The sequence below is a fragment of the Larimichthys crocea genome, chromosome III (genome assembly GCF_000972845.2).
Source record: "Larimichthys crocea isolate SSNF chromosome III, L_crocea_2.0, whole genome shotgun sequence".
NCBI classification, from domain to species: domain Eukaryota; kingdom Metazoa; phylum Chordata; class Actinopteri; family Sciaenidae; genus Larimichthys; species Larimichthys crocea.
In genome coordinates, this window is record NC_040013.1 from 33,384,662 (window position 1) to 33,399,847 (window position 15,186).

A 15,186-nucleotide genomic window follows, 5' to 3' on the forward strand; every position below is an offset into this window, starting at 1 on the left:
TAAGCACCCTCCATCTTGTGTCAGATCCCATGCCCCGTTTGCTTGAGTGACAACGGCTTTGTGTGTGTGTGTGTCTGTGCGTGTGTGTGTGTTTACGGATGTGTGGGTGAGCTGGGTGTGTTGCATGCCCTGTGCACTCGTTTTTGTGCCACCACATTACCCCCATATAATGTGATTCTTCCTTCTTGTGGTGTTGGGTCCCTGATTGACAGCCCTCTAAAAAAAAGTGAGTGGCACTGAGGTCAGGGGCCTTCTCCATAGCTCTGTCACCTCTGGGCTCTGTTAGAGAGTTGCCACCCATGGCTTGTCAGCATTGTGACAGAGAGGTATCTCCAGAAGCCAACTCTCCCTGGGGGCCTGCAGCTCAGAGGCACAGGGGTTGAGGCTCTGCAGAGGTATCAGGCAAACCAACAGACATATTCTCCTCCATTTGCTGTTTCCCCCTTCAATGCCATCGTCTGAAACAGGGAAGAGGAAAGAGGGGAAGAACCACATCTTTTGTCATTTATCCATTCTCAAGGGATCGCAGTTGACGTCACAGCTGCACACACTCATCTTGCAGCAGATTGGAAAAGGTTCTCAGTTTACTGCAGGGTGAGCGGAGCTGATGGAGACTGCACAGCACCTGCCAGGGGCTTGAATAAAGAACAAACACACACAAAAGGAAGGAAAAACCCTTGTGTCATAATCCAGGGCGCGCCTCCGTTTGGAGATCTAGTTCATGCATCAAAATAATGATGAATATAGTAATGTTTTACTGGCTTAGTGCAGTAACCAATAAAATCTAATGACCTATATACATTTGACTGCACAGACATAAGAAGAAAATACCTTTAAACCTAGCTGATTAATAATGCTAATACACACATTCATCATAATTATACGCACCCAACATTGATTTTCTATTAAATGTACAATATCACATCATATGTATAATATATCATATTTGTATATAGTAAATGACTTTATTACTGTGAAAGAGGACATCAGGCATTATGATGGAACATCAGAGTTCAGTGGTAGCTCTTTTGTGACAGTCACCGATAAGCCAGGGGTATTAAATGGGAGGCTAGTTACTAGAATCCCTTAGCCGAACTCTGCCCTGTCACTTGCTTTTCTAATTTGACTTGTTGGCAACTTTATGTATTATACTGCCCTGAGTGTGATGATAGAAAGCTCTGTTGTGTCCTCTGTAGCTGTAAGTATGCCATTGTTTTAACTGCTGAACTGTGACGTGAACGTTATTCATGTTAAATAATGACCAAAATCTTGGAACTTGCTTAAATGTGGAACTGTCAGAACTACTACACGTGATAGTATAACATCAGTGCACACATTAACATTATCTTTAGCTGTGATCCGCATCCTGTCTTTAGATTATTCTTGGTAACAGTGCCGCTATGCTTGCTTCAAAACACCTACACAGCAATAAAACCACACAATTTATGCAAGGTCAAGATCAACTTTGCTAAAAACTCTTTGCAACCTAGTTCAACTTATCACACCTTGCCAACCCCAGCACTTCACCACCTTGTTTTTCATTTCATATGCCTCATCTGCCGTGTTCTGCCATGACATTTTGAGCTCCACAGACTAAACCATCCATTGTCTGTTTTATCTGCACCAGCTATGGTGGAGCTTGCTATTTCCCACGGGCTTATCAACTGCTTCCTCAAATCTACTCCCATGTACTAATCTCTTCCCACCCATACCTGTCCTTAAAATATGCACGCTCAGAAATCCTTTAGTCCTTTTCTTTTAAACACTCCGGTCAAATGCAACAATATATTCCCATCCGAATAATTTCTATTCATTTACTGCCTATTTCTGCTGCTAGATAATATATGTTACCTGGCTTATCGTGCTTCGACAAAGTGTAGAACTGAAGATAAAGGAAAGAAATGGATAGGACGTTTAAATGGACTTAATGTGAATGTGCTAATATCATAGCGAACACATCATGATTTTATCTCCCTCCTGCAGTTTCTTTCATACTTAAAACTAAAATTTATCCACTGGCTGTTTTGTCTGATGAACTACAGGAACCCACCTTCCTCCTTCATCCTTCCTCCTGTGGATGTATTTTCCCTGAGGGTCTGCTCATGGATACCCAGCCTTCTGAGTCTGCTCTTTAAAAGTTGCACTTTGTCCTATTCCTTGTCTCACTCTTGTTGCACCTGGCCTACAATATCTCTATACATGGGTGCCAACTCCACCTGTTGAACTATTTGAAACCTCACCTCCATGGATTATGGATTTTAAATACCTTTGGGATCAATATGTAGATTGTGTCCAGAATCGCTTCAATCCTTGATATCGGCAGAAGCCACACTGATCTTATCTATTGAAGTATGAGCATCAACAACTGTAAATCTTGTCTCAAGACCTTTCTCCACTCTCAGTCCCAGAACAGAAATGAAACACTGGCTGTAGATACAGATTTTTGCTTTTTTTTTTTTTCAAACATTATCAGCCACCGTAGTTTCTCCATGATAGGAAGGAGAGGGTGAGGTGAGGCGGTTGCAATCAGCATCTACACCACTAGATCCTTTACATTCTAGGTCATTTAAGTAGCTAAAGCAGAAGTTGTGGTTGACACTGGTTTGTTTTAACCATGTAGACGAGTAGTCATGTGAACCATATCTTTACCACTGAAGTGAACAGTCCGATGAATCTTTCACGGAGGCACTGACAGCCTGTCTGACAGCCTCGGTCTGCCTGACACTACTCCCAGAAATGACCAGCTTCTTTAATGCCATGTTCAGACTGCGGGCCTGCATGAAGAAATGTAATCCCCCGATTCATTTTAACCGTGTCAGTCCATCAGCATAGTGAGGCTGCCAACACATGGAGCTCTGACAAAACAATGATGGGTCGTCCAGCAAAAAAAGTTGAAACAGACTCAACCTTTGCTACCTTTTACTCAAACTCGACTCAACTGGTACCTTAAACAATAAGCCCCCATAAATGCAGTCTCTAAAAATGTTTTCATACAGTGATTATATATATTATATATAACAAACATTTCATTGTTAAAAGTGCGTCATTTCAATGTGATGGAAGTCTTAACAACTCATAAGAATACATAAGGAGACAAATATCCAGTTTTAATCTGGACGTCTTTTGAGTCAAGGTATTTATATATATAGATGATCATATATAGTGTTCCTTAATGGATAAACAGTACAGCCCTCTCTATTGCTTTTCTCCACCTACCACTTACCTTAATGTTTGAGTCATCACCTCCAGTATCAGGTAGAGGAAATATAGTCTTATGATCTATCTAAAACTTAAACGTTTTTGTGAGTCATCTCTCAATATATAGAAAATACTGAATGCCTAGAACTCTGCAAACCCAAAACCTTCCAACACAGTTGATATGGTATATATAGTTAGTACTTAGTACTCCACCTTCGCCAACTAAATTTTTGTTGCCAAGTCATGCATGTGTGCTCCAGGCGTCTGAAAATGCCTGATATTTCAGGTTTTTGCACTGGCGTGTCAATTAACTCACTCACTGAGTAGCATGTACATATTTTTTTCATTCATGGAATACTGCAGCTCAGCTTGTGTATGAATGAACTTTTTATTTTTAGGGTGAGTCTTTTTGCCTGGACAGAAATCTCACTAAAAAAGGTCGGGTTTTATAGCAGTCAGAACTGGAAGGCAGCATGTTGACACATTATCTAAATTTGCACTTGTACACTGTACCTGCATGCTCCGTGTGTAATAAACACATTTATCAGCAGAATTGTCCTGCCAGGAGGAACTATTGACTCCTTTGTTATGAAACACTTCCTCAAAGAAGTGAAATCCCCCACTTGCATAGATATATGGGGGTGAGCTGCAGCAACCTGCCTGCTGCTGGGGATGCGTTTTATTCACTCGATATTCAATACAAATCCTTGTGACATTATTCCTTTCTGCTTCTTTTCATGCTGGTATTTATTTCATAGTGTGTCACGTCACCTTACACATATGTTTAGAGTGATTAAATGTTTCCAATCCCTGGAGATTTGGTGTGGTGGCAGGGGGTGTATAGGATTTGAAAAACTTGGAAGCTTTGCCGTGCTGAATCAGGCTGGTGGTGTATGAGTATTTCACTCATATTCACTCACCCACACTCTTGACAGACATACACTTACCCCCACCCCACCAACACCACCCGATCCCAACACACACACACAATCACAAAATCCTTCTCGGTCCTTTGAGCCAAATTAGTATCTTTCATTCCATGATGCAGATGTCTCTGAGTGAAATACCTGTGGAAAATCACCATGATTGGGTTCATTATGTTGCCTGCAGTTAAGCTAAGATGAAAATGAGTTTGGTATTTTAGGCTGAAAAAATAAAAAAAAATCTCCCTTTTCAAAATATCAGCTTGTTAAACTCAAGCAAGTGCTGCTGCCTGCTTGTTTTGGTACAACTCTGCACTGCTTGATGAGGGGCTATGAATACATTTTCTTCTGACCCTGAGATAACGATGAGCTCTGTTTTAATTGTCTCACTCCATTAAAAATTACAATATGAATATCTACTTGTCTCTCCCATCATGATATGGATCAGTCCTCAGTAATAACCGTTCTTTCTCTGCTCGCCTGCGTCACTTATTTCCTCTTTTATCTGCTTTTACTTCTGCTCTCACTGTCTGTCTCAGGGACCAGTGCTGCTGTGGGAGTCAACGGCCATCATGATCATCCCTCCGTGTCTGTCCAAGAGCGTTGTATAGACCGTCAATACTCAAGACTATTAATGAGACTTTAACATTTCCGATATGACAAGAAGCTGTGAATTATTAATGAGCGGGCAGACTGTTATTGTGGATATTTAAGGCTGAGGAGACCATGAACCAGTAGTTGTTGTTTTTTTTTTTTTTGCAAAATCTCATTATGCATGCACATACCCCGAGGGGCTGTTCAGTGCACCTTTACCTTGCAATTTCTCTCTTGTTATTTCTAAATTAGTTTCTCTTTACATAGCCTCCATTCTAATCTCCTCATCTGGTGGCGTGACAGATGGGTCTCAGCCCTTTCTTTATAGCTCATACTAATGGCCTGACGGCTGGGCCACTGGTGGCTTGTTTGGTGGTGTCAGTGTGGTTTTAAACCCAAAAAGTAGCAGAAAGGGGGAAAAAATAGCCCAGGAAAAGTCTTGGAGGTATTAATTAGATCCTAAGCGTCCCTCGTTCATCCATCTTGACCTGTTTAACTGACCCATTTCTGCGGCTACCTACCTGTCTGCTGTGGTGTTGTAGATCTTGCATCAGAGGTGCTCAGGGAGAAGAGGTTTACATGAGGTATCTTTTTGTTTTCCTGCTGGAAGCCTTTCACTGTCTTCAGCAGCCTTACTGTGTAAAGAACCGTGCCTCACCTTGCAGTTTATTTCCATCAGAGACCCGTTTAAACCCCGGGAAAGTGCAGCTCACTTTAAGTATCCCTTGTTTGCACATTATTTTCAACACAGTGGAAGAAGAGGTCAATAAGTCATGAAACCAGTAGAACAATAAGGGACATGCAGACGTTGCAAATATAATATGGACACCCTGCAGACTGTTTCTACTTCTCTATACCTTAACTTTAGCCTTTTATTTTTCCACTAAGCTGCATTTGAACTGAACAACTCCAGGTTAAATCAATGGATGGCAGAACACTGAAGAGGTGGAGAAGCAGCAGCCCAGTGTCAGCTCTGTAATTGGCTGCTCTACTTATGATTTCTACACTAGTGCAGCAGCAACATAGAAGTGGAGGATGATGGTGCAACATGCTTATCGCTCTCCTTTCCACTTGATACCTCTGTATTGATTAAATCTCGAGACAAGACTGTACTGTGTTGTAGTAATGGCACACCAAGACTTTGAAGGCAGACTTCAAGAAAGTCAAGAAAGAAATAACAATATTTTTAGAATATGCCTGGTTTCATGGCCCCCACGTGGCCAAATTAAATTATAAAAAGACAAAAAAAAGAAATCCAGAACAGGAAACACTAGAAGCAGAAACACTGGGAGAATCACTAAGACAGAACTGAGGAACTAGATAGAAGACTGGCGGACATACAGAGACGACCTGACAACAACTGATCAACCAGACAAGACAAGACACAGAACATAGGTTAAACTAATTGGGGGCAGGTTAAACTAATCAGGCTGGAACAGATTATCAAACATGACAGAAAAAACAACAAAAGCAGGATGTAAAGTCACAGACATAAGATGAGGGGGGATTAAAAAATAAAATATGAAACACTAAACCATAAACCCAAAACAAGGACACATATAGATTATTCCTCTGTGCCATAGACTATCAAAATTTAATTGCATTGGGATATATGTTGATTCATTAACAAGAACATGGGAACTATAGTTTATTATGAAACAATAACTTTACTATAACACCACATAATGAATGAGCTATTTGGTGCTTTGTGCTAATGTTTGTTTAAAACAACAGTACCCAGCTATTTAGGACATTTTGAATGACATTTCTTTGACATGTTTTTGAAATCTTAAGTCAGGAGGGGAAGTTGGGAAGTGTTTTTCATGGGATATGTTAAGAATAATAATAAAAAAAGAACAACATTGCCTTATCCTTTGATACTGTGTGTTTTTTTTCTGTATATAAGGAATTGTTACTGAATTCAACTATGCCAGCTCGGTTTATTTGTACTCAAGGGACTTTGGATGTAATACAGAGTTATGTAACAGGCAGATATTGGGGCAGAATGCAGCACAGAAGGCTGTCTCGCTGCGAAGTGATGTCAGATGCATTGTTCATTCATGTGCCTCTTTCTCTCCAAGCTGCTATCCTTCTAACATCCTTGTGGCACGCATCCCAATATCCTTGGTTGAGCGTAAGGGATTCACATACACATTTGGCAGAGGTTTCTACTCGCTCTGTCCCTCTTTCTCTGTTTCTTAACAGCTAAAGGAACAAAACTCAAAACACTGTCAGGTCTGGAAGAGCTCCTGCCTAGTCTCTATTTTTAGGCTGGCATTGAAACGGCACATTTCTGTTCTGCTTTATGCATTTTCCCTTGCGTCTAAAATCTATACTCAAGCAAGGGATCTTTTTTCTTCTTCTTCTTCTTCCTCACTCATCTGTCTGTCTGTGATTTATCTTACTGCTGCTCCGTTTCTCTTTATCTCTGCCTGGTCCTCAGCAGAAAAAAAGAAGAAGAAATTTTAAGCAAAACCCAAAATGAAAAAGTCACTAAAACTTGTCACATAACTCACTTAGCCACAACAAAACATACAACTTTAACTAGCCATATTGTGAAGCATCATTAATCTGTCTACAGTGGTATAATTAGAATCTCTTTGTAGCCATTACTCGTCTCAGCAGTGGCTGTCAGTCTGTCCCAAATATTTTATGCTTTATTTTTCTCTTTGCCTGCCGTGAATAACATCATCCTACTTCCTCTGCTCCTTGTTGGGTTGTGGTTTGGTGACCTATTTCGTTGGCATTCTGGGAGAGTAACATTTTCTGGCTTGTCACCTCTTTGCTTCTCACAGACGTCATTGATTTGCATAGATGTCTATTTGCTGCCACCACTGACTCAGTACAAAGGACACCTTATTATTCAGTCTGTGTGGTTTCTATATAAAACTTCATCTAGTCTACACTGTTGGTGGGAGCGTAGAAGCAGTGATATTTGATCTGTTATAGAGAATGTATACACTGGTCCTAATATATATATATTCTACCACCTTAGTTACTGTTGCTACACCTTTCAAAATTACTGTTCTCGCTCTGAACAGAGGCAGTTCACAAACAGTGGCAGATTTACCCCTCAGTTTTCTTCTTTTTAAACAATGGATCTTTGATTTCAGACAGAGCCAAAGACAATTCTTTAGTTGGGGTAGGTACCGGATGGTTGGCCTGTCAGATCTTGCTTGAGCTCCTGCATTTACAGATGATGTAACATTATTAACACACTAACACTGTGATTGGCTCTACTGCTTGATTCTTGGCACTTCACTTGTTAGCTACTTCCATAATCAGCTCCTAAAAAAACAATGCATTTTTTCAGAATGTTATTTATTGAGACTGTTTTTTTATGGAGCTGATGCTGGAAGTAGCTAACGAGTGGTCCGCTATCTTCTTATCTTTGTTCAGGCGTACAGTAATATGTTAATGTGTTATGGCATCTGTAAACCCACTGACATAATTAATGGACAGAGCTCCAGGGTTCAAAAAGTGAAGCCAACACAGTAGCATCTTGCATCTGCATTTTTCAAATAACCACCAGGGGGCAGCACATAGGGGGCCACAAAAAAGAGTCAGATTGTATGTAAACTTCTGAGTAAATTACCCTACCCTACTAGATTTATTACTTCAGTAAACTGTTTTACTATGATATGTGTATTTTTATAATAGGCATGTCATATTTTTCCATCTCCATCTGCACGCTCTCGTCCAAATAGGGTCATCTCTCCCTGCGAAAAACGAAGATGCCAACATCCATAATGCCAGATTTGAGACTTCAAAGTGGTTGCCTGCAAACTAGTGGCTACTGCAGATAATGTGGCTGGTTAAAAATCAACATAGATAAATCTAACACATAATATATCTAAGTACATGACAGGAAAAAGTGCTGGGAGCACTATTTTCATGTTATCATTCTGGGGATGCAATATTATTGACAGGGTCATAGCAATCTTCCAGTACAGGTTTCGGTAAAATAAAGTGTTACTGTATATAATGATGAAAGTGTTCGCCATTGTGGTATGAATGTATTGTTCAGAAATTCATTAACCCCTCTGGCTTATATTCTTTTGAAGAAGTTAAAGAGAGAGCCGAGTGTCATTTCAGTTCTTAAGCTCTGGTGCAGCACATTTGTTTTATTGATAAGGAGGTCATTCATTTATCGAGGGCCCTCCAGCTATTAATATTGGATAGACATAAAAGACCAGAGAAATTAGATAAGCGACCAAAATTTGGAAGGCAAAATGGAGCATGAAGTGAAAGATTGACTGACAACTCTCAGCGAGGCATAAGAATGCTTTTCCGCTGATGTTTGGCAGAGGCTTTTTTCAGGCGTTAACTGGTGCTTACAAGAACATTTTAGGATATTGTTTGAAGTCATGGAACATTGTTTTACAATGACACCAAACATGAGAAACTGTAGGAAGTGTAAAATAATGAGAAAACATTTCACTTGGTGTAAACGTCTTGGTGATACGCGCTGATACAGAATATATTTGTGATACTGTGAAAAGTTAATTAAGGTGTTAAACCACCCACCACCCAGAGCTATTACCTGAGACAAACACTGGTCACATGTGGCACTATTTGCCCGAAATGTTCCCTTCTTTTCTCCTCACCACAACACTTAGGCTGATATTTGCTTACATGAAAAGTTTGACATTAGAATTTGCTTTCTTGTTGGGAGCACCACAGCATAGGTTAAAGCACAGACAATTGTTGTATGTTAATAAATAGTGGAACAGGCCGACGTCTGAAAGTGAAAGTCTAATTTTTGCAGAATGTAAACCATGAATTTGTTGATTTGTTGAAGAAATGCCTAGAAGCATAGGATACATTTGGCTAAATTGGGTTGAAGGGTGACATTATTTTAGATGTCAAGACCACTGAACATTTAGATTTCCGCATGTCTCACTCACATGTGTCTATCATAATCTTTTATATAACCTAGATGTTTAGAAACACCACTGACTTGCCATTTACCAAGTTTGCTGCAAAAGGACTAATAACATATTAAAATCCTGAAACAAAAAGAGCGCCTCATCTCGTTTTTGGCTTACGAATGTGGCTTGGTAGCCCTGTACTCTGACACCTGCTGCTGACTCGTACTGCTGTCCTCCATTGCTGAGTGGTTGAATGTACGAGCAGGTGGAAGAGACTGGGAGTCTGTTGAAATGCCAGTAGATAGGGAGTTTCAAAACAGAGTACAGGCCACAAAATGAGTTCTGAAAGCTAGAAACCTCAGCATCTGGTGAAATGAGTGTTGAATCATTTGTATCTATAACTATCAAAGCCTCAGAAGTATGGCTAATTAGCACTCTGGGACAATTCGTACTTTCTCCCCTTTAATTGTGCGTTTATTGCAAAGCACTAGTCTGCAGAGAAGTGCCCGCATTGCTGGCACATTGTCAAAGTGGAACTCTTTCACAGAGGCACTGCAGATGACACTTTTAAAAAAAATACCTCACCGATGCATGATGTTACCCTGCGTCACCACTGCTCTATTCAATTTCATGCCCACCGAGCACTGAAGCAGGTGCTCGCAAGTCCACCCGTGTATTTGATGCCATGGGCGACTCTCCAGGATTCTGTTTACCTCTTGGCCTGTCTGTGAGAGTTAAGCAACCCTGTTGGAGACCTCAGTCACCCCGAGTAGACAAAGACACCCCAGGGCGAAGAGCTGTCTGCTGACATACAGTCAGCTCCATCGCTTTTTAAAGATTCTTCTTTTTTTCTTCTTCTTCTTCTTTTGTCACAGTGCGTCTGTTATCTACATGTAGATGGATTTTTGGTGTCCAATTTTGTGTGTATATTTTTTCAGCAGATGCGCCACAGGCTAATTTTGCTGTCAGCTTGTTAATTTTTAGAAAGATTCATCTTAAACTAGAGGAGATCACAGTTTGGTTTAATATATATATATATTAAAAAAAGTATTTGTAAATGTTTTTGACAGTCTTTCATTAGATCCTGCCAGTATGGCAATATATTTGGGTATATAATAATAAGGCTTTTAATGGCTCTAGAAAAATCACTAATTATTCCTCACACTCACATTTGTGGTTGAGACAGTTCCCATTTGATATTTGTTTTAATTTTGTGTATTCATCAGCGCTGCTGATTGCTGCTGTGATTTATGACTGCACAAACAAAATTTGCTAATTTGATTAATGTCTCACTCTTATTTCAGGGCCACACATGTGAGAGAATCGCTGACTGCAACAAGTTATGTTTGGTAATTTCTGCCAATAGCATATTACCCGTGCAAAACACGGGTAATATGCTTGTATGTTTTTATATTTTGTCACCATGAGATATGTTGATGTCACGCTAGAAAACAATGAATATAATTTACAAATACATGAGATTTATTTTAGTAGATATTTTTCCCAAAACATTAGCACAGACAAAAACAGAAGATGTAAATAAGATGGAGCAAAAGGCCATCGTTCCATGATTTCATGAAAGATGGCTGCAAACATGATTACAAACTGCATTTATAAAAGGGCACATTTCTGCAACTTTAATTGCATCATTAATACACATTACACATTTTGTTTAATGTGTCCTTTGTTTCTGTCCCCCTGGAAATAGCTTCTTGTATTCATGCTCACAGATGCCAATAAGCCAATCATTTCAACAAGCCTTTCATTAAAAAAAAAGTCAAGAAAAGAAGAAAAAGTAAATTGGATGAAATTGCCATTTGCCACCCTCTGGTCTGTGTGAGGCTGCCGAAAGGAACAGTATTAGCTCGCATTTATTTATTTATTTTTAACGTGAGTGAATTTAATTGGGAAGCAATTTCATTTGGGGGCTATCAATACCGAGGGCTGGTCGGTTTGGGAGTTGATACACTGGCTTGTTCTGCAGGGGTCATTTCATTGGGATCTTCTACGATCGACTCTCCTGCCTGTTTCCATTACCCTCAGAACTAGTGGAAAAATAAACAAGGTGAGATGAATGAGAATGTGTGGTGAAAAAGAAAAAGCCTAAGGGGCGTAACAAGAGGTGTCCGGCTTTTACAGTTGGATGAACAGTGTTTTAACAGTGAGTGAAGTCAGATCTGGTGTGATAAATTTTACTCTCTTGACAGTGTGTGTGAATGTGCCTGTGCTTGTGGATTTGTGAGGATAAACATGATTATGCAGATGTCCTCTTTATAACCTTGTGAGGAGATTGAAGAAGACATCTAAATATTAAAATTATACATTAACAGTTCTTTTCACCGTGGCAATAAAAGACAACTCTCGTCATAAAACGCCTTGTCCACTTTGTTTCCAGAATCTTTCCTCTCTGCCATCGATCGAATGCAGCCATCGCCATCTGGGAGACTTACATAAGTTCTGTGAAACCCACCTCTTTCTGCAGCTTCCACTGAAACGTACAGCCTCTCGCTAACGAAGATCCCTCACTTCAAAAGACTTTTCTGTAATCAACTTCAGGCTTGAAATGTCCTTGTGTGTCCTTCTGTGCTTCCTTCTCAAAACAAGCGAAAAATACTGCATGTTTATTTTCCAAAAATATATAAATAAAGAAAATATACTGTATGTAGGGAGATACTGTATGGATTTGAATTTTTGGGGGGGAGATGTCAATCACTGTGTCTATTTCACACTCCGGAGTTGACCTGTGTTGAGGAGGCAAAGCACAATTCAACACAATCCTAACAAAGTTTTATTATCGTAATTTTCATGCAACACTATCACTTCACGACTGTCGCTCTGCAATGCAGAATATCTTTCTTATTAATATTTATTTCCCTTATACTGTACTCCCCCTTATACTTCTTTGGTATTTCATAGGTACACATTTAAAAGCAAAAATCACACAATATTTGGCTAAATGTGGAAATGTTTGTCTGATTTAAAAAGCAGAATTAGCATATGGGTAACTCAGAATTGCTAATTAGTCTCCTGGAAACATGAGACACCCTCTAAACTGGCATTTAAAAACCTCTCAGCAGTTGTTTCTGTTACCATCTGTTGGAATAATATTTTCCACAATGTGAGTGGCTTTCTTTACACTTGTAACAAGTAAGGAGGAGACTGCCAAATCCACTTAGATCATGAAAAAAACAAACATGTCAAGATTATTTTTGCACCCTAAGATGTGTGCAGAAAGCTCAATGATGCCATTAGAAGATGCTAAAGTGCAGCTATCAGCATGACAGATGCAGCTTTGAGGTGTATTTAACTTTTCATTGACTGCTTAAAGGCGGCACAGTGAATGTACAAGAGCTCATTCTTGTTTTAACGTTGACGCACTGTATGTGTCCGGTTAAGACAAGTCATATCTGCTGCCATTTAGTGAAGGACTCACGTCAGTCACGTATTGAGAATTTCATTTGTTCTGTCTGGTGCACACGAGGATGATTAATCATATGAGTAATTACGTTGAAGGTCACCCACTATACAACTGGTGTCCTTGAGAGGACGGTTATCTGCCTAAAAGCATAAGCTCCCGATTACCTGCTCAATGCACCAGTGACAGATCAAGATCAGTACTCAAGACTTGTGTTAAAGCATTACATTGTTTTACATCTAGCAGAGTGAGACTGCCCTCACTAGAAAAATGGCAGCACTCAACATGTGTTTAAACACTTGAATGAATGAATGTTTTGCCTACACTAAAACACTTTGGAGAGCCGAGGGTTACTGCAGAGTCGAGTGATAAGTCTGTGGGTTCATTCCTTCAAGCAAACCGTTTCACGTTACACATAGTCATTCCATCCATTGTTAATATAGCAATATTGATTAGTTCAGGACAGTTGGATCAGCAAACCCTCTGACTTTTACATAGAATGCTGCTGTTCACATCCAATTTCCTATCAACAGGCACTTATGGTCTTTTAAAGTCTGTGTAAAGGCAATTCTAAGTTTTATTTCAAAATAATCTTAAAGATAATTGCTGAAAACATTTGAAAAGACTTTGGATTTTTTGGGAGGCTCTAAAAGGGTGGCTCGATGACACACTGAGGCCACCCTGATTATACTCCTGCACTCCTAGCAGAGAGATAGAGATTCATTTATCTCGTTCAGAGTGTTTCAAAGTTAGTCATGTCATTTTTCTGAACTCATCTGACACGCTTCAATCACTTCAAAATCACTGCTTGACTGCTCCCACGAGTGGGCGTGGCTTCAGCCCGTTCACAGAGCTGAGAATCCAGCTCATTTTTACACAATTTTGACACCTAATTTCATAAACTTGTCGATTTTTTTAACCATTCAAATTTGACTGGGTGGTTAATTACACTTTCTTCTTTGGTCTGACAAACTCAGAACACATATTTATTCTCACTTTACACGCACTTTAAACCATGACCACAAACTTTCCACAACTGACAGAAAGCAGTTTTAGTTGCTTAACCAACCAAAACATATAAACTGTTTTGAGATTTAGTTGCTTAACCAACCAAAACATATAAACTGTTTTGAGAAAACACATAGGTGTTTTTTTGGAAGGCAATCAACTTATTTTGTCATTTAGGTTGGAAGACAAGTGGCCACTGGAGCCAAGAATTCTCATATTTTTCACAATTACTTTCCCCTCCCGAATGTATTTTTATTATAGCACCACATTAACTTACTTCCTGTTTATTTTCTAAAACACCAGACCTTTTTTTTTTTTTTATCCCTGTGGAAATCGTCTGACACTCCCAGGCCTGGCAATGGCGCCTCAGTGTACAGTGACAAAATTATCCTAAACGATTACCCACCAGTACCAATTACAGGCACCCTAGAGTGCTCTATCTGCCTTTTTAATGCCATAAATATTTCCCTTCATAAAACTTCAGGCAACAAGGGGATAGGCCTCACTTCAAAAATGCATATCAAAGAAATGTGTCCCTGAGAATGATGAGGCCCCATTACTCTGGGAGGTAATATATCCTCTGATCGTGAATTTGCTTCACACGTCTGTGTGAGATGTGTGTGAGAAGCAGTCGACAAGAGACTGAGATTTGACATCCAGCATCATGGAAGAGCAGGGAGTGATGTTTGTTTGATCAGGTCACATTAGTGCAGCAAAAGTTGCTTAACATTTAACTCACTAATGCATGACATTAAATAAATGATTTATGGATCTGATCAAAAGCTGTATCAATAAAATAATTTTCACAATGCTGTGATGGGTATTTCTCTGTGAAATGCAGATTTGTTCATTAGGAGTGTCTTGCAGCAGGATGAGGAGAGTGTGTGATTGATGGCTATTGAGCGATGAAATAATAAGACGCAATAAGAGTTCCTTTTGAAGAATATACACCCATTATTATTGTCAACATTTTCATGCTGTGACACACACACACACACACACACACACACACTTAAAACCAACTGTAGTATACTGAGCCTATAATCCACATAAAAGATTGTGGACCACAGCATCAAATCTATACACACATAAAATCTATAAAACCTGCAATTAGAATAATTACCTGAATAACATTTGCAGAAGGTGTAAGATCTGTGATCCATCAATCCGATTTCCA

The 15,186-nt window shown here is 39.6% G+C and overlaps 1 protein-coding gene across 2 annotated transcripts in view; it reads left to right on the top strand.

Annotated features, from left to right (window-relative positions):
- Positions 1–12,142, top strand: part of nf2a (NF2, moesin-ezrin-radixin like (MERLIN) tumor suppressor a) — a 38,990-nt gene extending 26,848 nt beyond the window's left edge. Inside the window, exon 17 of one of the 2 annotated variants that reach the window (XM_027277933.1) lies at positions 11,982–12,142. The gene's annotated coding sequence lies outside the window, so the exon portion shown is untranslated. Of the gene's footprint in view, positions 1–4,660; positions 4,680–11,981 lie in introns of those variants that run through there. The other variant, XM_027277934.1, reaches the window with a different exon arrangement.
- The last annotated feature ends 3,044 nt before the right edge of the window (positions 12,143–15,186 follow it).